Genomic DNA, 23,536 nt, shown 5'->3' with positions numbered 1-23,536 from the left:
AAATATTTTAAATTTTTTAATTAAAGTTATACGATTGAGTGATAAATAACGATAAATTTATTTGTCGTTTAATTGAATGATGTATTTACCTATTCGCATGAGAGACAGACACATTGTGCACTTGCACGACATCACCCTTCGTGCTTTAACTCTCTTCCTCACCCAAACAACAATCACAAACAATAGGGCAAGGAAAATAAATGAAATTGCGATAATAATCCCGGCAAGGAAACAATAATTCAACAAGTCCCTACAAGGGACAACATCAAAACAACAACTAAATCCTGGCAAGAGAGATAACAAATAAAGTAACAATAGCCCGGCACGGAGGCAACATAATGATCTCTTCTCTTTCTCACTCTTACTTCGCAATTCACTTCACAACTCGAACCAATGCTCTAAAGGTTCAATTATCACTTATACCTTCACAATTCGTTATACAACTTGAGCCAACGCTCCTCAATATTCATAGGTCACAATTCCTTCCACAAACTTTACACAACACATAGAGACCATCACCAAGGAATGAAAGATACAACGAAGTCATGATAATCACAATATAAGACTCACGGGCATGCTAGACACCAACATATAGATACTCGTCACCATGCCTATACGTCGTACTCAACAATTACCACATAGCAAATAAGACTCGACTCCTAATCCCTCAAGCTAAGGTTAGACTAAACACTTACCTCGATGCCACGAACACGATTCACGTTTCAATTATAGCTTTACCCCTTGATTCCACCACCAATTCGCTCATATCTAGTTACAAGTTACTTAATTACATCAATAAATGAATCAATTCGAATGCATGAAAATGAGTCTTCCAAAGTTTTACCCAAAAAGTCAAAAATTGCCCCGGGCCCACATGGTCAAAACCTGAGGTTCGAACCAAAAACCGATTACCCATTCCCCCGCGAACCCAAATATTTAATTTGTTTTGAAATCGGACCTCAAATCAAGGTCCAAATCCGCAATTTTTGAAAGACCTAGGTTCTACCCAAAACACCCAATTTTCCCCATGAAAATCATTGATTTTGAGTTGAAATCATGTTAGAAGATGTTAAGGATTGAAGAAAACTAGTTAAAAATGACTTACAATTGATTTGGAGAGAAGAAGCCTTTGAAAAATCGCCCTAGAGTGTTTATGTTTTGAGAAGATATGAAAATGGGTTAAAAATTCGTCTAAGTATAAAAGTTGCAGGTTACAGATGTAGGAAATGCGAACCCCGACCTCTGCTAGGTTGGGAATTGCGAAAGAAGTGTCGCATTTGCGAAGTCGCATTTGCGACTGAGGTTTCGCTTTGCGACTAAGGAGGATCCAGGCAGGTGTCGCATTTGCGACAAACACTTCGTATTTGCGAAGAAGGCTGCCCAGACCACCTCTCGCATTTGCGATACACAGCTCGCATTTGCGAGACAGGCTTCGCAAATGTAAAGCCTGCAGGTCTGAAACATTGGTCATTTCCTAAGTTGAAATTTTCACTCCATGGCCTATCCAAAACTCAGCCCTCGGGGCTCCAAACCAAACATGCACACCAACCTAAAAACATCATACGAACTCGCTCGTGCATTCAAATCACTAAAATAACATCAACAACTATGAATTTAGCTCAAAATCATGAAATTTTCTTAAGAACTTCAAACTTTCAAATTTTCTCAAAAATGATACGATTCACGTCATTTCAAGTTCGTTCCTTACCAAACTTCACAAACTCATCTTAAATCACATATAAGACCTGTACCGGGCATCGGAACCAAAATACGGGCCCGGTACTATCAAATTTTAATCAGAATTTATTTTCAAATCTCATAAATAATTTCAAAAAACAATTTTTTTTAAAAAAATTCATTTCTCGAGCTTGGGACCTCGGAATTCGATTCCGGGCATACGCCCAAGTCCCATATTTTTTTCCGGACCCTTCGGTCAAATCACGGGTCTGGGCCTGTTTACCCAAAATGTTGATCGAAGTCAACTTAATTCATTTTACAGTCAAAATTCATCATTTTTCACAGATTTTCACATAATAGCTTTCCGGCTACGCGCTCGGACTGCGCATGCAAATCGAGGTGATGCTAAAATGGGGTTTTAAGGCCTCGGAATGCAGAATTTTATTTTAAAACCAGTGATGACCAGGGTCATCACAACTATATATCTGCTCATATTATTTATTCCAAAAAGAAAAGGAGAAATGTTTTTGGTGGAGAAGCAAGTAATTAAGCTATGAAAATCACCGCGTAGATGATCATGCCCAACTATGCCTTATAAAAAGGACTAAGCGGTCGTTGCAAATAGAATATGGTTTACAAGTCAGGAGTCGGATCCCACAGAGAACTAAGGCTTAGCTACAGTTGTTCAATATCGCTAAGAAATACAAGTCCAAACAATTTCCTAATTATAAAGATTATAATGTTTATTTTTATCTAATTAACTAACAAATACTAGAAATCAGTAAAACTCTCAATTAACAAGGATAAGGATTGGAGACAAGATTAAGGAGGTCTAGAGTTATGATTTCCTCTATTGTCGGAATCCTTTCCGCTACGTTTCCTATAAATTTGCCTAAGTTTTCTCTACCGATCATGAGCGCTCTGAGTGTTGTAATTTTCTCCCGAGTAACTAGCACAATTTACATATTCTCCCAAATTTGCCTAAGTTTTCTCTACCGATCATGAGCTCTCCGAGTGTTGTAATTCTCTCCCGAGTAACTACCACAATTTACTAGAAATATTCTCCCGAATTACGCTAGCTGGCATTAAGTACGGCTTACTCCGGTCGCACCAAGGTTTTGTTATCCCTAATCCCACCTTTAAACCTTTCGTATTGATCCCTCATATACGTTAGGAGTGATGTCATTCAACAACTACCTAAATATGCACTCTCTCCCGAGTAATACACGCTAAATAGGCACAATCAATTGAGAGCTCTTCAACCAACTACAATATAAACATAGTTGAATAATTAGAGAAAACGCTACAGCAAATCTATATTAACGTAATAGGAAAATCATCCTTCAAGAGGTTCATCAAAACCGTAGATAATAAATTAGCTATTCAAAATAGTATGCATAAATACAATACCAGAATTCATAACCAATAATGGAAATAGGAAGAAGGAAGTGAAAAACTCGTAAAAGAATTTCCCGCCTTGCTCCTTGTGTGTTCTTGCCTCCGTAAGTCGAATCTATGGTCTAATATCAGTCTCCCTGTCCAATCTCCACGGCGGCTCCGTGATCTCCCTAGGTCTAAAATTGAAAGTGACGTTTTTAGGTATATTTATATGTGTAGGAAAAGACCTAAACGTGTAGGCCAAGTCCTAGTCAAACCAGGAGACGAAATAAGTCTTCAAAATTCGGAATGTGCACACCCCAGGCCTGGTGTAACCAGGAGTTTGCCTAGCCTCGCTAGGCTAACACCTGGTTAAGCTGGCCTTTTCCTGGCCTCGCCAGGTCTCTCATTTTCACGGTTCTCGAGCACACTTTCAACGTTTAAATATCCTTTTTGCTCTACTTTCATCTCCAATTCACCTACACATAATTAGACTCCATTATACGCAAATAAAGTGTAATTTATCATTAAAGCATGTAAAATGCAAGGCACATAATGTACGAAACTATGGAATTATAGACACACATCAATACCCCACAATTAAACATTTCTCGTTCTCAAGAAATCAAACTACACTTATAGACACGACCTTTTTAAACAATTCTGGCTAACTCATCACACTAAGAATCTTTAAAATAGACTAAGCACAAGGGTGTAACATCTCCACCTCAAGATTTGACTCGCAAGTACCATGCATTATTCACCACTCACTAACTTAATCTAACATATATGTCAATGACATTACCTCTCCATCATGAATCACGTGCCCTCACACAACAAAAGAGAGTAGTTCCACGCACAATAAAATTTAAGAACAATTAGGAACTCAAGATAGAAAGAATTCACTCGCTCTTAGAAACAACATTCATATGCCACAAATGATTCACCATAGGCTTGCCTGTAGTGTAATACTACTCTACTAATCGAGCTCATTCAGTGTCGGATCAAGTAGGACTTTATTTGGTTGTAATGTAGACTACGGGTCGGGTAGGATACATTTGGATATAAAAGTGACTACACCTCCCTAAGCACTTTAATACATATACTTTAACATTCAAACCCATACTTATGTCAAACCATAACTCCACCTTCACATCAATATATATTAACTCCATACTTCTTTAAGCACAATTACATCAAAAGGCACCACCACAAGGAATATTCTTCACAACAATATAACTATTTTTCTTTTCTTTTCTTTCTTTTACAATTAAAGTGGCTCTTACTTTTTTTTCAACACAGTGCGCCTTTCTCCTTATTTTATTGGTTTCACTCAAAAGCCAAACCAACTACTATACACTTTAACTTTTGCAAAGTTCATAACAATTCAAGTGCTCATGAGAGGTGAAAAAGTTCAAATAGATGATTAATTCAAATAATTGGGTAAGGCTTGTAATGTAATTGCCAAAGAAATAGGATTACATGCTCAAAGGGGTTAACTACGATACATAACAATTAGGTGGGTAAAATATACATATCTGGCTCAACAAAAAAAATGTCTATATCACTTCCAAGACTGAACGAAACTACTATTTCGCTTTGCAAACACATGTGGCAAGTTCTAGACATCAAATGCAATGCACAAAATAACACAAAAACTTACACACACATGGCACATAACTCATTTAGGATTGGGTTTTATCAAGACAATCTAGTCAAAGCAGTTAAGCAAATATAAGATCATACGATTTAAGGTACTTATACAAGAGTCAAAAATTGAACCTAAGTGTCACAACCAAAGTACTAACTATTCTCAAGGCATAACAAAGTTAAGAGATATCGTTGTAATTCAATTCATCTCACACTAGCTCCTACTCCTAAAAAAATAAAACTAACTATACCCGGTTCAAACAAAACCCTTGGAAAAGAACCGCGACACAAAGAAAAACCAAAGGGGAATTACTACACTACCTACAAAGAAAATCCTTTTTTTTCTCTTTAGACTTAAATCCCTCAAGAAAATTGTCTGATAGATCCATCGTCGGGAAAGGTTCAATCCTTCAAAAACAAAACATTATTCAATTAAACTATCATAACTAAAGTAGCATAGAAAGTCACCCAGACAATATCCTCACCCCACACTTAAAATTGTGCATTGTTCCCAATGCACATCATAACTAATAAGAGGATAAAAGAAACTCCCTGGTAGGCCAAAGGCCAAAGCACTAGCAGCTCATGGGGTACTCAGACTTCTCCCATGCTTGGTCTTTCGTGCGGGTACCTTACACTTAGTTCCAACCATCTGGTTTGCTGTTGCATCCTTCCAATAGCTTTGCTTTTCATGCTCCTAGAAAATCAAAAATTTACACTACAAAAATAATACAATTAAAAAAAATAATTAAAAAAAATAAAAGAAAGCAGTAAAGTTGGGTTGCCTCCCAACAAGCACTTGATTTAACGTCGCGATATGACATTAGCCACTTTTTGCCTCCACTTGAACTTATGAATTGGACTCCAAGTTTTGATTCTGCTCTATGATCATGCTTCTGGGGTGGTGGAACGAATCTGACTGGCCCAATAAAACAATGTAGTATGCTGCACTTCTTGGCCTTTTGATTAGATGTGTAATCCCGACTTTCTGGCAAAAAGAATTTCAGAATGTAGGCATCTTGTTCCTTATTCCTTGACTCCTCAAGTGGCTCGAATGACTGTATTTCCATATCATCATCCAAACACAATGTAGAAAAATGCTTGGAGTGTAGACAAATGATCGCTTCCGACTCGACACTACACTATGGTAGGAAGAGCGGATCGCAATAGCTTTTACCCGAATAGAGGTCCGGGATCGAATTTCCACAGGGAGCTAGTAGTGGAGTTGTATTTTCTGTCTAGCCTAGAGTTGCGGTTGTGCTTCTAATGTCACTTCAAGCATCTTTTGAGTTTTTGTATTTATAACTACTATTATAAAACTACGGATTAAAGCTAGATTATGCTAGGAGAATATTGCTAAGTTGTAATTAATGGGAAGGAAAAGCACTAGGGTCGTGGCATTACCTTGGTGGCTAATTGACGGGTAGATAGGTTCGATTGACTTATTTGGGGCTTATGCTATAACCGTTGCACAATTTTATCCACTCTCACACCTCTCGGTAGAGAGAGTGATTTTGCCCAATTGACTCTCTCGAGACCAATTGGGTTGGAAAATTAGACCAAGCAACTAGGGTTCAAGTAGGGTGATTACTCTCTCGAGATTTAATCCGTTAATTGGGACTATCATTTCTCATGAGTCCATCCCAATTCCTTGTTGGGTTAATTTTAAGGTCATAGACTCTCTTTCTCAAGAAGAGTTAAACCCACAAAGCTTGAATCAGTGTTTGCAACCACTAATTCTAAATTAAATCATAAAATCAACCCAATTAACAAACACTCATAGTCAATCTAACCCTAGATGGCAACACCCATCAATTACCCATACTAGGGTTGAGCCACAACCCTAGCTAATGGGTTTAGCTACACATAATTAAAGAAGAAACTGAAGAAATAAATGAACAACTACACATATTAATTAATTACTAAGAAGAAACTACAATAATCTATTGTTAATGGGAAGCAAATATGCCAAAAATGGCTACAACACCAAGCGCAGTTGTTCTTCTGTTCTTAGATCTGACCGCCCTCTCCAAAAAAATAGTAAAATGTTCTATTTATACTAGGCTGGAAAAATTGGACAAAAATACCCCTGTGGGGTCAGTGCGGGCCGCACAAAACGGACCGCGGCCGTACTGGCTCTTGGGCTTCAGTTGTTTGATGACTTGAACTGGGGGATGCAGACCGCGTGGGAGTGTACCGCGGCCGCGAAGGCAATTGGCGCGGTCCGCGCAAACGTGACAGCGGGCCGCATGAGGACAAATGCCCTTTGCTGAACCCTATGAATGTGGACCGCACAGAGCAGGAGTGCGGCTGCAAAGCTTCTCCGCGGGCCGCGTGAATCCTACCGCGGCCGCGTGACCTTATGCTTGAAAATGTCCAGTCTCTGAACCTCCTAGTGCGGCCGCGTTCATTGTTACGCGGTCCGCACTTGGCCCCTTTTTCTTCACTTCTCTTGGTCTTTGATACTTGAGCAAGTTTCACTCCTTTTTTAGCAGATCTTTGATATTTCGTCACTTTGTCAATCAACCCTGTAATCAAGCACAACTTGTGAGCATTTTGGGACTGTTTTTGTATCAATTTATACTCAAAGCATAAGCAAGTAGGGACATAAACACTTTAAAATCCTAACTTATCAACTCCCCCAAACTTAAACCTTTGCTTGTCCTCAAGCAAACAAAATAAGACCCACCCCTTAAAGGAACATCCAAGTAATTCCAACTATCCTAAAATAGCCTCAACAAGCATCAATTGGGACTAACAATTGTCCTCAATACGAATGCATCATTAACACATTTAAAACTTTTGAAAACTATGGATCAAGTGTGACACAAGAGCATCAAGAGTTGACACATTTCATCAAAGAGCTTTTCTCACTTACTTTGGTCATTGATGAACCCAAACTCTCACATCCTCAACTCTCCCTAAGCGAACTCACCTTTTAAATATTGACACACAAATTGAAGCAAATGAAATTTCACTCATCTCTCTCAAAAAGGAAGGTCACAAGTCCGGCTCTAAGTACCATATGCTTTCCCCTTATGCAAGTATCCACTAATGTAAACTCCCTTCAACTTGAGATCAAATAGGGCTTTTGTGGAGTCATTGTGAAGGCTTTTAGGCAAGGGTAGGACATATTTTTATTCACATGGGTTCAATCTTCCCTTAAGCACTTCTTTTGATTCATTTTGGCGCAACTTTCTTGGCTCTTTTTGAGGATTTTATTTCTTCACAAGGGGTTAGAGAGACACATTGTCACTCTTTCTTATACAATTCAAAACATTTCTCCTTTTTCTACTTTCTCCACACCTTTTTCACTTTTGTTTTCCTTGAATCCCTTTTTATTTTTGTTCACATGGGACTTTCTTTTTGTCCTTTTTCTTTTCTTGCTTTTTCATTGCCTTCTTTTCTTTCTTTTGTACCTTACTGCTTTGCTTCCTTTCTTGTCTCTCCCCCCAAACTTAGATTTTTGCCATTACTCAAGGGAAGATTTGGGTGCCGAGAGAGGGTAATCGTTTAGAACGGGTATAGGCTTGTAGCATTGGTTCTTGAAAGATAAAGGTTTAAGGCTCAAAAGGGTTAACTAGGGATTATTTCATTGGAAGACTATGAAATTGTTCAACTTAGCATTTGGATCAAGGAGAGCCTATAATCATTTCTCAAGTCAAATTTCACCTAAGATTTTGCCTCAACAGACATTCAGGGCAAGTTCTAGACCATTGGCTCGGGACTTGGACTCAAATATCAATTCCTCACCACACACGCTAGGGATTTGCTAAAGACATCGAGTCGAGGGCCCACAACGACCTTAGTTATGATTTAAACACACAATGGTCCAAAAAGACCACATGATGATCGTTTGGTCAACGCAAGAGTCTCAAAGCCACGACTTTCACCTCACAACATTATGTCTTTGACCATGGGATCAAAGGCAAATGTGCTAGGCCCAAGTGAAGCTTTGCTTGAGGTGCCTTTAACTACACTATCAAAAACAAAAGAAAAATCAAAGAAACAGACTCAAACCCTTAAGAAGGTTGTCACGCCATCTATCATTGGGAAGAGCCACCCGGTTCGCACAATACTCCACACTTGGAAAGAACCGTGGCACTAAGAAAACCAAGGGCTTATTGGAAACGCCAAAACCAAAACAAGCGGCTACGAGCCTAACTACAAAGCTAAAAATGAAAATTTTACAAAAATAGAAAATAGATTGAATATGTACAATATGGGAGTAGAATATACAACGGGGGATGAATATATACAGAAATGTAAAGTTATATACAACCCAAAGTAAAAAAAAAACACGAAATCAATAAAAATAAACTAAGAATCTATATATATACAGTCATCCAGAAAAAAATAGGGCGCACCCTCATGAATAAAAGCTGGCATTGTCCTCAATGCCAACTATCAAATAAATATCAAAACAAAATAAAGGATATAGGATCTCCCTAGGCATGGTATGTCTGCATGGGATCATCAGTGGTCCCCAAGTCCTCTGTATGTACGGGAACCTCAGACTGGTTCCCGATCTCCTGCTGCTCAGCTGATGGGACTGGGGCTGCTCCTAAACCGGCTAACTGATAGGTGCATCACTGGATGGGGTCTCATGTGGTTCTGGTAGCTCAATAACTGCACCAACTGAACTGAGGAGCTTCCTCTTCTTTCTTGGGGGCCTGGGTGCCTGCTCCTGCTGTGGCTGTGGCACTAGTGCTGCTGCTGGGGCTGGATCCCCGAATAACAAGTCTAAAGGCATCTGGTCTGCCAATAGCCTGTCCACATCAGTCCGTAGCACTCTCACCGACTCCTTGGACGCCCTTGACTTCCTCATATTCTTGTGCTCCTTGGCAAGCTCCCTCAAAGCCTTGCCGTGTGAATCCACCGCCATAGTCAAGGCATCCTGAGTCCTCATAATATTCTCCTGATTTTCCAGGAGCTTCTTCAGTGTGTCCTCAATGGACTGAGGAAACTGAGTAGTGGAAGGTGCTGAATGGGCCTCAACTGTAGCAGACAATGTAGACAACTTGGATGTCGCAGCTGACATCCAGTTGTTCAAACTGGCTAGTGTCCGGCTCAACTGCTGGGCCGTGAAAGGATGAGTCCGGGAAGAAGGGACCCCCGTGTCAACTGAAGTACTGGGGCCAGCAGAGGAGGAGAGTCGTGGAGGCAAATCATCATCAGTGGTGATAGTAGGCATGGTGGAAGGCTCTGTGGGGGCTCAACCGAAGACATTACCGCCACTGGCTCCTCAAACTGGCCAGCTGGAATAGAGGAAGGCGGCTTGTAACTTTTGTCTTTGGGGTTGTCTGGCCCCTTCAAACTGTACCAAGAGAATGGAGCCACAGGTTTTACCTTGACATCAAACAGTGTCTTCTCCACCTCCAAGTCCCGAAAATACATAGTAAGGGTGATGGGAAAAGGGTAGTTCTGATCATGCTCAACCCCTACTACAGAAATGGTGTGGGACATCACATTGTCCACATTGATAGGATAACCTGCCATAATAGAAGCAATAAGAACCGCCCGGGCAAGTGGAATAGTCTAATCATGAGTAGTCGGATCGAGCCGACTGCATACAAAGGTCAACCTCCCTCTAGCCTCGAAGTTGAAAGTTTTCCGAAGTATTTTGGTCCCTGCTTGTAACCATTCTGGAATCATACCCGGGATTGCCAGGTACGAAGCTAACCACGGACGAACCTCCTCGCCCATTGCTAACTTTTCATTGTACAGGGACTCATCTTAGTCAATAAACCCCAAATACTCATTCAATGCCTTCCCGGTGAAAACCACATTTTTGTTTCTCACTTTCGTCACTTTAGTGCCTTTCAAGATATGAGTCACATTGTTGTAAAACTCCTTGACCATATACTCATTTGCCTTCAAACAATTGTCTTTAAAGAACTCCCAACCCACTCGAGCCTGGAACTGTCTATGCACATTGGGGTTTAGGGGTAGAAGGTCTTTGTCAATAAAGCTCTGCTCAAGTATCAACTTTCGTGTCGACCACCATTCTCTATATTTGTGGAATTCCACCTGGCTGACAAATCGATCTTCCCAAACTTCAAGTTTTCTAGTTCTCTCAACACCCCCAACTTGGGGCACCCCACTATCCGGTACCTCATTATCACTATTAGTCCCGCCTTCTGAACTCTCCCTAGACACTGAAGTTGTGGGGGAGGTGGATATTTACCACTGCCTGCTGCTAAGCCATCAGATGACTCATAAGGTATATGTTGTGGGGCTTGGGCAGTATATGAAGCCGGGACTACAGTAGCTGGCCCTGAATCAGAAGAGAGGCCCTGAGAGGGTATATACTCACTCCTCGATTGGTCGTCTACAACAATTTGTTTCCTTGTTTTCAGTTTAGGTCGGGAAGTGAGTTTAAATTGTTTCCCTTTTCCTCCCCGGGAGGAGTCACCTCGGCCGGGTTGTTTAGCACCCCTTCCTTGTTGTTTTACCATTGTCTGCAAACAAACACATCTAACATTGTTAGTTAAAGCACATGCAGTGAAACATGTGACTGAATTAAAATTGCAGAAGCAAAATGAAAGTTGCAGACACTGCTACAGAACCAGGCACCGCGGACCGCACCATCAGGAATGCGACCATGTTGGAAGCACCGCGGACCGCGCTAAGGCGACTGCGGGCCGCACTGAACAAAACCCCAGGAAGGGTCTTCTCTGAATCTCACACCGCGGTCCGCACAAAATGGGGTCGTGGCCGCGGTGGGCCACCGCAGACCGCACAAAAGTTACCGCGGCCGCGCTGGACACAAGTTGTTCCTCAGTCATTCAAGCATCGCGAACCGCGTGGAAGCGTAACGCGGACCGCGCTAAGGCGACCGCGGGCCGCACTGGGTTAGGTTCAGTGAGTAAGCTAGGGATTGCATGCTTTTGTTCTATTTTTGTTCAACTTTTTACCCCTACTTGTCCCTACTCATGTACCCAATCCTTAGTTATTTTAAACTAACATGGAAGCTACCCTAGACTAACAATTCGAAGACCATTGTGAAGGCAAAGAAGTTACAGACTAATAGCAAGCAATTAAAATAAAAATAAAAGAGTAATAATAAAAAATGCATGAAATGTTACCAGGATTATGAAGAATGAATGCAATCTATCCACACAAGCAAGAATCTCAGTCTTGGACGGGGATGAACAGTAGAATTAGGGTTCTGGTTTCCAATTTGCAAAAAGGGTAAAATGAGAACCTTGGTCTCTATTTATAGAGCCCCAGTAGGACCCGTACTTACCTACCAGCGCGGCCGCACAAAAGTGACCGCAGACCGCGCTGAGTTTATTTGTGTGACCCCTCATGATAAAACCTATGCGGACCGCACAAACGTGTAATGCGGCTGCGTCAGTCCACCGCGGACCGCACTAACTTGACCACGACCGCGGTGAAGAACTTCAGAGAGTCCCCCTTTTGACTTATGCCAGCGCGGACCGCACAACATGCACTGCGGCCACGCTGGCAATCTTCAGAGACTATGCCATTTTTCAACTTTGTTTTGCACTGCTTCAACACAATTCCTGCAACATCTCATAAACAGTTAGCTCAAAAATCCTAAGCTACACATGGGTTGCCTCTCAAGAAGTGCCTGATTTAACGTCGCGGCACGACGCATGTTACCATCACATCACTTTAGATGAAGAAGCGCCACTACGTGGCTGCCATCGTACTTTCCGAGATATTGCTTGACCCGGTGACCATTGACTCTGAAGACTTCACCATTTTTGTTTTTTAGATCAAGAGCACCAAACGGGGTCACGAACACAACTTCAAATGGCCCACTCCACTTTGACTTGAGCTTACCCGGAAACAGACGTAACCAGGAATTAAACAAGAGAACCATATCCCCAACTTTGAACTCCTTGCCCCGAGCATATTTGTCGTGAAGGTACTTCATTTTGTCCTTATACAAGGACAAGCTAGAGTATGCATGGAATCTAAACTCATCGAGCTCATTAAGTTGTTCAACCCTCAGATTTGCAGCAACATCCCATTCTAAGTTCAACTTTCTCAAGGCCCACATAGCCTTGTGCTCCAATTCCACCGGAAGATGGCAAACTTTCTCAAACACCAACTGGTACGGGGACATACCAATCGGAGTTTTGTAAGCTCTCCGATAGGCCCAAAGAGCATCATCCAATTTTTTTGACCAATCGGTCCTATTTGCATTTACAGTTTTAGACAAGATACTCTTAATTTCTCGGTTAGAGACTTCCACTTGACCGCTAGCTTGAGGATGATAGGGGGTGGTTACTTTTTGATTAACTCCATATTTGGCTAGAAATGAATCAAAAACTTTGTTGCAAAAGTGAGATCCCCCGTCACTAATGATAGCACGAGGAGTGCCAAACCTCGTGAAGATACTATTTTTAAGAAATGCCACAACACTCTGGGCTTCATTGTTGGGCAAAACCATGGCTTCAACCCACTTGGAGACATAATCTACCGCCACCAGAATGTAAGTGTTTCCACAAGAGCTCACGAAAGGACCCATGAAGTCGATGCCCCAAACATAAAAAATGTCTACCTCGAGAATTGTATTGAGGGGCATTTCATCCCTTTTTGAAATTCCACTGGCTCGTTGACATTCATCACATATTTTAACCACATCACCGGCATCTTTAAACAAAGTAGGCCAATAAAATCCGCAACTAAGCACTTTAGAAGCCGTTCTCGCCCTGCCATGATGGCCACCATAGGTTGAGGAATGGCAAACTTCCAAAATACACAATTGCTCCTCTTCCGGGACACATCGTCGAATCACATCATCGGTGCAAATCTTAAACAAATAGGGCTCGTCCCAATAATAATCCAAGCTATCCCGTTTGAGCTTCTTCCTTTGGTTAGAAGAGAGCTCACACGGGATGATTCCGGTAACAAGATAGTTTGCAATATCGGCGAACCACGGTATTCCACTCATTGACACTGTAAGGAGTCGCTCATCGGGAAATGTATCATTGATCTCAAGGCCATCACAAGGCCTCCCCTCCTCCTCCAAACGGGACAAGTGGTTCGCCACTTGATTCTCTCTACCCTTCCGGTCAACATTTTCTAAATCAAACTCTTGAAGGAGCAAAACCTATCTCATCAATCTTGACTTTGAATCTTTCTTGGTCATCAAATACCTAAGGGTAGCATGGTCAGTGTGCACAATAACTTTAGCCCCCATAAGGTAAGGACAAAAAATTTCCATAGTAAAAACAATAGCCAACAACTCCTTTTCGGTGACTGTGTAGTTCCTTTGAGCCTCATTCATGGTTTTGCTTGAGTAGTACACCGGATGGAACATCTTGTTGATCCTTTGTCCTAGAACCGCCCCCACCGCAACGTCACTCGCGTTGTACATGAGCTCGAATAGTAAGTTCCAATTTGGTGCTGTGATGACGGTGGTAGTTGTCAACTTTTGTTTAAGGAGCTCAAAAGTCTCCATGCATTTCTCATCAAAAACAAACTTGGCATCTTTCTCTAGCAATTTGCACAACGGGTTAACTGCCTTAGAAAAATCTTTGATGAACCTTCGGTAGAAACCCGCGTACCCAAGAAAACTCCTCACCCCTTTGACAGAAGTAGGGGGAGGAAGCCTTGAAATAACCTCGATCTTGGCCTTATCAACTTCAATTCCTTGCTTCGAGATCTTGTAACCCAACACTATACCCTCTTCTACCATAAAATGGCACTTTTCCCAGTTTAGAACAAGGTTGGTATCTTCACACCGGGCCAACACTCTATCTAAGTTTACCAAGAACTCCTCAAAAGAATCCCCAACCACGCTAAAATCATCCATTAAGACCTCTAAGATATCCTCCACCATGTTGGTGAAAATAGCCATCATGCAACGTTGGAAGGTCGCCGGAGCATTACATAATCCAAATGGCATTCTGGAGAAAGCGAATGTGCCATAAGGACATGTGAAAGTCGTCTTCTCTTGGTCCTCTAGGGCAATGAGAATTTGATTGTACCCCGAGTAACCATCCAAAAAACAATAGAAAGCCCAGCCCGCAAGACGATCAAGCATTTGGTCAAGGAATGGCAATGAGAAATGATCTTTTCTAGTCACCTTGTTCAGCTTCCGGTAATCCATGCAAACTCTCCAACCCATCACTGTCCGAGTCGGAATAAGCTCATTGTTGTCGTTGGTCACCACAGTCATTCCACCTTTTTTCGGTACACATTGCACTGGAGAAGTCCATGAACTGTCAGAAATGAGATAAACCACACCTGCGTCAAGCCACTTAATAACCTCTTTCTTTACTACTTCTTGCATAGCCTCATTTAGTCTTCTTTGATCCTCAAGTGAAGGCCTCTCATCCTCCTCCAATATGATTTTATGCATGCAAAAGGCGGGGCTTATACCCCGAATATCAGCTAGAGTCCATCCGATTGCCCTTTTTCGCTTTTGAAGAACTGCCAAGGTGGCCTTAACTTGCATGTTAGTAAGGCAAGAAGAAAGAATGACAGGTAAAGTAGAATTTGAACCCAAGAATTCATACCTGAGGTGTGGAGGAAGTGTCTTCAACTCCAACACCGGTGGCTCCTCAATCGATGGCTTCGTTGGTAGAGTTTTGCGATTTTCAAGATATAAAGATAGCCTTCTAGGCTCATAAGAATATGAACCCATACCATGCAATGCATTCACGCACTCCACTCTACTAGCATCATCATTGATATCCATGTTAAGAAACACGACCTCAAGAGGATCTTCAACATTGATCATGGAACTTGTGTCATCCACTATCACGGCTGTGACAATGTCCACAAAAGAACACACCTCTGTGCTATTTGATTGTCTCATTGATTTGCAAACATGGAATACCACCTTTTCATCTCCCACTCAGAATGTCAACTCACCCACTTCAACATCAACTAATGCCTTCCCCGTGGCTAGGAAAGGTCTTCCAAGAATAATCGACACTTCAAAATCCACCTCACAATCTAATATGACAAAGTCGGCCGGCAATATGAATTTATCAACATGGACAAGGACATCATCGATTATGCCCAAGGGTCGCTTCATCGATCGATCCGCCATTTGAAGTCTCATTGAGGTAGGTCGAGGTTTCCCAATTCCCAAAGTCTTGAAGACCGAGTACGACATCAAATTAATACTAGCCCCCAAGTCACAAAGGGTCTTTGCAAAATCCGCACTTCCAATGGTACAAGGGATAGTAAAAGCTCCGGGATTCTCAAGATTGGGTGCCATTGAATGCACTATGGCACTCACTTGATGAGTCATCTTAATTGTTTCACACTCCATCGACCTCTTCTTTGTAACCAAATCTTTCATGAACTTCGCATACCCCGGCATTTGCTCAAGTGCCTCAACCAAAGGGACATTGATTGTGAGGCTCTTCATCATGTCAATGAATTTTTGAATTGATTGTTAGTCTTTTGCTTTGCTAACCGTTGAGGATAAGGTGGAGGTGGCCTAGGCAAAGGTGCCTTGGCTTTTTGTACAACCAGCTCGAGCATGTCAATCACGTGTTCCCTAGACGGGTTCACGGCATCTTGAGTTTCTACCTCGGACTCATCATTAATATCAATCCGCACATAATTTTTCGCATTTTGATTAACCACATCATCAACAATCAAAGGTACATCATCATCCCGCAACTCAACATCTTCATCCATAACTTGCTTTTGCATTGAGGAATTCACATCACCGCCTCTCCCACTTTTTGTTGTAACCGCCATCACATGATTATTATTCCCACCCTTCGGATTCACCACCGTATCACTTGATAGCGCACCCTTAGGACGAGTATTCAATGCTTGAGAGATTTGGCCTAATTGCACTTCCAAGTTCCGGATAGATGTGTTATGCGAAGCTAGTTGGGCCTTAGAATCTTGGTTCTTTTTCATCATTTGCTTGAACATGCTTTCAATTCTCCCCATATCACTTCTGGACGAACTCGGACCTTGAGAAGGAAAGGGGGTGGATTGTTCGGTTGTTGGTACATGGGGGGCCTTTGAAAGCCTTGCCCTCGGTTGCCTTGGTTCCCGCTATTGTTCCACCCTCCTTGATTGTTGTTGTTGCCCCAATTATTGTTACTACCATTCCAATTTCCTTGGTTGCTTTTATTACCCCAATTGTTGTTTTGGTTGTTGTTATTCCAATTACCTCCGCCTTGTTGTTGATTGCCCCAATTTCCTTGAGGACGCCATTGTTGATTTGAAGAGTTACCTCTATTCCCTTGGTAGTTGTTGACATATTGGACCTCTTCGCTTTGATCATCATAGCACTCATTTGAATAACCACCACCATCATTGTTGTTGTCATAGTGTTCACAATTACCTTGAGGTTGTTGCCCTCTTTTCCTCCTTTTCAACATAGAAACACCTTCCATTGCATTGACTTGGCGCGAGTTTTGGACTTGTTTCAATTGCGCCTTTGCCAATTGATTCATAGTTGTTGTAAGCTCGGCGATGGCTTGGCCATGATCGTGCAATTCCTTAAGCAAATGGATGACCATGGGGTCACCTTGGGGCACATTTTCTCGGCTTTGCCATGCCGAAGAGGTGTCGGCCATTTAATCAAGTACATCACATGCCTCTTGGTAAGAAAGTTTCATAAAGTTCCCTCCGGCCAATTGGTTCACAATGCATTGATTTGTGGTGTTGATGCCTCGATAAAAGGTCTGCTGAATCATAGCCTCGATCATGTCGTTATTGGGGCATTCTTTCACCATTGTTCTATATCTTTCCCATATCTCGTGCAAAGGTTCCGTTGGCTTTTGCTTGAAAGCTAGAATTTCATCCCGAAGAGCTGCCATATGACTTGGAGAAAAGAGCTTGGAAATAAATTTGTCCGCCAATTCATCCCATGTTGTTATAGAATGATTGGGGAGCCTTTCTAACCAATCCAATGCTTTAACCCGAAGAGAGAACGGGAAAAGCCTCAATCTCAATGCATCCTCGGACACGTTTGTCTTCTTGCTACCCCAGCATGTATCTACAAACCCCTTCAAGTGCTTGTAGGCATTTTTATCGGAGGCACCCGTGAAATACCCTCTTTGCTCGAGCAAGGTCAGCATAACATTTGTGATTTGAAAGTTCCCCGCCTGGATTCGGGGAGGAACAATAGCACTGGCGTATCCTTGATTTGGTAAAACTCTAGGAGCCACTCTCGGTGGTGCCAGAGGAGGGTCTGGACTATTGTTGTTCTCATTTGCTTTTACATTGGCATGTCGGCCTCTCCGTGGAACTTGAGGTAAAACCTCATCTGGTTCTAGATCCTCTACCTCCTCCCCCGCTATCACATTGCCGAGAGGGTCATTTTCATTAAGAGCCATTGTACCTGATTGATCGACACAAGCAAAATTAGTAAACAAGAAGGAAAGAGAAGCAAAACACAAAACTAACTAAACAGATAGTCAACACCATAAGCTCCCCGGCAATGGCACCAAAAAGTTGATCGCTGCCGACTCGACACTACACTATGGTAGGAAGAGCGGATCGCAATAGCTTTTACCTGAATAGAGGTCCGGGATCGAATTTCCACAGGGAGCTAGTAGTGGAGTTGTATTTTCTGTCTAGCCTAGAGTTGCGGTTGTGCTTCTAATGTCACTTCAAGCATCTTTTGAGTTTTTGTATTTATAACTACTATTATAAAACTATGGATTAAAGCTAGATTATGCTAGAAGAATATTGCTAAGTTGTAATTAATGGGAAGGAAGAGCACCAAGGTCGTGGCATTACCTTGGTGGCTAATTGACGGGTAGATGTTACTTAGGTTCGATTGACTTATTTGGGGCTTATGCTATAACCGTTGCACAATTTTACCCACTCTCACACATCTCGGTAGAGAGAGTGATTTTTCCCAGTTGACTCTCTCGAGACCAACTGGGTTGGCAAATTAGACCAAACAACTAGGGTTCAAGTAGGGTGATTACTCTCTCGAGATTTAACCCGTTAATTGGGACTATCATTTCTCATGAGTCTATCCCAATTCCTTGTTGGGTTAATTTTGAGGTCATAGACTCTCTTTCTCAAGAAGAGTTAAACTCACAAAGCTTGAATCAGTGTTTGCAACCACCAATTCTAAATTAAATCATAAAATCAACCCAAATAACAAACACCGATAGTCAATCTAACCCTAGATGACAACACCCATCAATTACCCATACTGAGCCACAACCCTAGCTAATGGGTTTAGCTACACATAATTAAAGAAGAAACTGAAGAAATAGATGAAGAACTACACATATTAATTAATTACTAAGAAGAAACTACAATAATCTATTGTTAATGGGAAGCAAATATGCCAAAAATGACTACAACACCAAGCGCAGTTGTTCTTCTGTTCTCAGATCTGACCGCCCTCTCCAAAAAATAGTAAAATGTTCTATTTATACTAGGCTGGAAAAACTGGACAAAAATACCCTTGTGGGGTTAGTGCGGGCCGCACAAAACGGGCCGCGGCCGGACTGGCTCTTAGGCTTCAGTTGTTTGATGACTTGAACTGGGGGATGCGGACCGCGTGGGAGTGTACCGCGGCCGTAAAGGCAACTGGCACGGTCTGCGCAGACGTGATCGTGGACCGCATGAGGACAAATGCCCTTTGCTGAACCCTATGAACGCGGACCGCACAGAGCAGGAGTGCGGCCGGGAAGCTTCTCCGCGGGCCACGTGAATCCTACCGTGGTCGCGTGACCTTATGCTTGAAAATGTCCAGTCTCTGAACCTCCTAGTACGACCACGGTCATTGTTACGCGGTCCGCACTAGGCCCCTTTTTCTTCACTTCTCTTGGTCTTTGATACTTGAGAAGGTTTCGCTCCTTTTGAGCCGATCTTTGACATTTCGTCACTTTGTCAATCAACCCTGCAATCAAGCACAACTTGTGAGCATTTTGGGACTGTTTTTGTATCAATTTATACTCAAAGCATAGGCAAGTAGGGACATAAACACTTTAAAATCCTAACTTATCAACAAATGCGCTCAACTACATGAACACTAGAACTTTCTACATCCTCAACACCAATGACACTAGAGTCAACTAAATATGTATCCTCAATATCCTTGGTGGACTCTAGTATCTCTTCTACAACATCGATATCCTCAAAATCTAGTTCGATTGATTGTTCGTGTTCTACTCTGGCCTTCTCCAATAGCACCTCAATTTCTGTGTCTAATTCACTCTCTTCTTGATACTTTTCACAATATTGGCTTGTTGAGCATTAAAATCTTCAACTAGTTGACTCACTTGAACCTTCAAGTTGTGAATAGTTTCCTCTTGCCTTTCTATCTGCAGTTGTAATTTATTATTTTGTTCCACAAAGCACTTTAGCATATCCTTGATCTCTTTCAGATCATCATACTTAGGTTCTTTGTTCCTATTAACTTCACAAAAAAAAGAACCATCAAAGTAAGGGGTCGGGGAAAGACAAGAAATATAAGCACATCCATGAAAGTGAACATCTTGACCACCACACATATCACACACATTCCACACATAAGATTGAGTTGGTGCATATAACTTGCTCTCGGGAATATTTTGATATTTTTTCTATGGGTGGTTTCCTCCACAATATGCATAAGGAGGATCAAAAGTAGAATTACCAACATCAAAACTCTCATAATTCCAAAATGCCATGTTCTCAAATCAAAAACCAATTTTTTTTAAAAAAATAAATAATAATAATAATAATAATCAGATACAAGAAAACAAAAATAAAAGTTCAAACTTGCAACCTAGAAATATGTACACCTACAACTACACTGTTAGTTCCCCGGCAACGACGCCAAAATTTGATCACGCTCAACTATGCCTTATAAAAAGGACTAAGCGCTCATTGCAAATATAATTCAGTTTACAAGTCTGGAATCGGATCCCACAGAGAACTAAGGCTTAGCTACAGTTGTTCAATATCGCTAAGAAACACAATCCAAATAATTTCTTAATATAAAGATTATAATGTTTATTTTTATCTAATTAACTAACAAATACTAGAAATCAGTAAAACTATCAATTAACAAGGATAATGATTGGAGACAAGATTAAGGAGGTTTAGAGTTATAATTTTCCCTATTGTCGGAATCCTTTCCGCTACATTTCCTATAAATTTGCCTAAGGTTTCTCTACCGATCATGAGCGCTCTGAGTATTGTAATTCTCTCTCGAGTAACTATCACAATTTACTAGGCATATTCTTCCGAATTACGCTAGCTGGCATTAAGTACGGCTCACTCGGATCGCACCAAGGTTTCGTTATCCGTAATCCCACCTTTAAACCTTTCGTATTGATCCCTCATATACATTAGGAGTGATATTGTTCAACAACTACCTAAATATGCACTCTCTCCCAAGTAATACACACTAAATATGCACAGTCGATTGAGAGCTCTTCAACCAACCACAATATAAACGTAGTTGAACAATTAGAGAAAAAGCTACAGCAAATCTATATTAACGTAATAGGAAAATCATCCTTCAAGAGGTTCCATCAAAACCCTACATATCAAATTAGCTATTCATAATAGTATGCATAAATATAATACTAGAATTCATAACCAATATTGGAAATAGGAAGAAGGAAGTGAAAATTTCATAAAAGAATTTTTCGCCTTGCTCCTTGTGTGTTCTTGCCTCCGTAGGTCGAATCTCCGGTCTAATGTCGGTCTCCCTGTCCAACTCCACGATGACTCTGTGCTCTTCCTAGGTCTAAAATTGTCTCAAAAGTGACATTTTTAGGTCTATTTATGTGTGTAAGAAAAAACCTAAACGTGTAGGCCAAGTCCTAGTCAAACCAGGAGATGAAATAAGTTTTCAAAATTCGGAATGTGCATGCCCTAGGCCTGGCGTAGCCAGGCTAACGCCTGGTTAAGCTGGCCTTTGCCTGGCCTCACCAGGCTAAAGCGTGGTTAAGCTGGCCTTTGTCTGGCCTCGCCAGGTCTCTCCTTTTCACTGTTCTCGAGCACACTTTCAACATTTAAGTATCCCTTTTGCTCTACTTTCATCTCCAATTCACTTACATATAAAATAGACTCCATTACTCGCAAATAAAGTATAATTTATCATTAAATCATGTAAAATGCAAGGCACATAATGTACAAAACTATGGAATTATAGCAACACATCAGTAGACAAGCCAGATCAGAGTGTTCAATGTATATGAATAGATCCTAAAAGATGTCAAGAAAGAGTTGTGCTGCATGCAACGACAATGTTGTGCAGGAGGAGTTTGGCAAAGTGATACAACTCAACGCAGGAATGTTTCTCGGTTTCTTGTGAATGCTGGGATTTTGAATAAGGAACAAATTAAGATTCATGGTTTTTAGTTGCTTCATGTGCGGGTTTATGCTTCTCTTGGGTCGATTATTATAGGTGTAATTTTGTGCGTGAACTGTGTGAGGGATTGCCCTGTTTCCTTTTTCTTTTTCCAGGTACTTGTATTGCTCATGATATTGTCATTGGGTTTCTTTATTAGTTTTAACGGCCGTTTGTTTTCAGATGATAAAATTGGGCTTTCTTTATGTGTTAGTAGGAGCAAGTAATATAAAATTAAAAGTTAACATAGTTTATGAAAAATAACTTTCACTCACAAGTGAGAAGACATATTTTGGTAATAACACTAGAAAATGACTTCTATCATACCACACGTGAATACTTTGCCAACACTTATTATTTGTCAGGAAAATTATTACCCGAAGTAGAGCATAAATAAAAAAGATGAAACAAAACCATTCCGGAACAAGAAAATACCATCACAATTTGAATTAAATCTCAAATCACACTTATTCAGTAGAGATGCAAGAACTAAGAAGTATTGAGATTATTGCCTAATTATGTAAAGTGGCTAGTTTGTTGTAAAGTGGTTAGTTAGATGTAAACTGGCTAGGCCAGATATTTAGTTTTAGTTAATTAGTTAGGTTGTGTATATATACTCTTTACATATGTTAATAATATTTGAGGAATCATTTCCCATTTTCTGTTTCTCCTTCTTCTAGATTGTTCTCTCTTTCTCTCTCTCTCTCTACATCGACCTCCATGGTTGCACAAGCTAAGCTTGGAACAACCTTCACCTTGAACAATTAACATGGTATCAGATCAAGTCATTCTGATCTATCATCTCTCTATCATCCTTTTTCTTCTCTGTGTCCGTCAATTTTGATTTTTTCCCCCCAAATCGATCGATCGCTGAAAGCAGTTTCATTTTTGCCTTAATTCGGTGTCTGAGAAGGGGATTTTTCTCCCAAAGTGTAATACTCACACAATTAAGCTCAATCACTAATTACTGTTGAAGATTTGAGCGATGTGGCTAGCACATATGTGCATGTCAGAGTTCCAGGAAATTTTGGAATTGATCCAGGTAATCCCTTGTATTTGCACCCGTCGGATAATCCCGATGCTATGCTTGTTTCCGTTCCTTTCAATGGTGTTGGTTATTGTTCATGGAGGCGCAGTGTGCTGCGAGGTCTGTCAGTGAAAAAAAACTAGTGTTTATAAATGGCGAATGCAAGCGCCCAGATCCTAAGTCACTCACATTCCGCCAATGGGAACGATGTGATGATATGGTAATTTTGTGGATTCTTAATTCCTTGTCAAAGGAGATCGCAGACAGTGTTTAATATGCAAATGAAGCTATGGAGTTGTGGATTGAACTAGAAGATAGGTATTAGTAGACAAATGGAGCTCGATTATACCAAATCCAAAAAGAAATAAATGATACATCTCGGGGAACTCTTGACATTACCAACTACTACACCAAATTGAAGAAACTCTGGGAAGAATTGAGCACCTTGACTAAAAAGTCTCAATGCACTTGCAACTGTACCTATGGTGCGAAGGAAAATTCTACAAAGCTGAGCAGGCAGGCAACTAATACAA

General features: G+C 41.1%; 1 pseudogene; it reads left to right on the top strand.

Moving 5' to 3' along the window:
* Positions 1–23,536, top strand: part of LOC104236305 (premnaspirodiene oxygenase-like) — a 39,236-nt pseudogene that overhangs the window by 1,551 nt on the left and 14,149 nt on the right.

The sequence above is a fragment of the Nicotiana sylvestris genome, chromosome 6 (assembly GCF_000393655.2).
Source record: "Nicotiana sylvestris chromosome 6, ASM39365v2, whole genome shotgun sequence".
NCBI lineage: Eukaryota > Viridiplantae > Streptophyta > Magnoliopsida > Solanales > Solanaceae > Nicotiana > Nicotiana sylvestris.
This window is presented reverse-complemented; position numbering and strand designations above follow the sequence as displayed.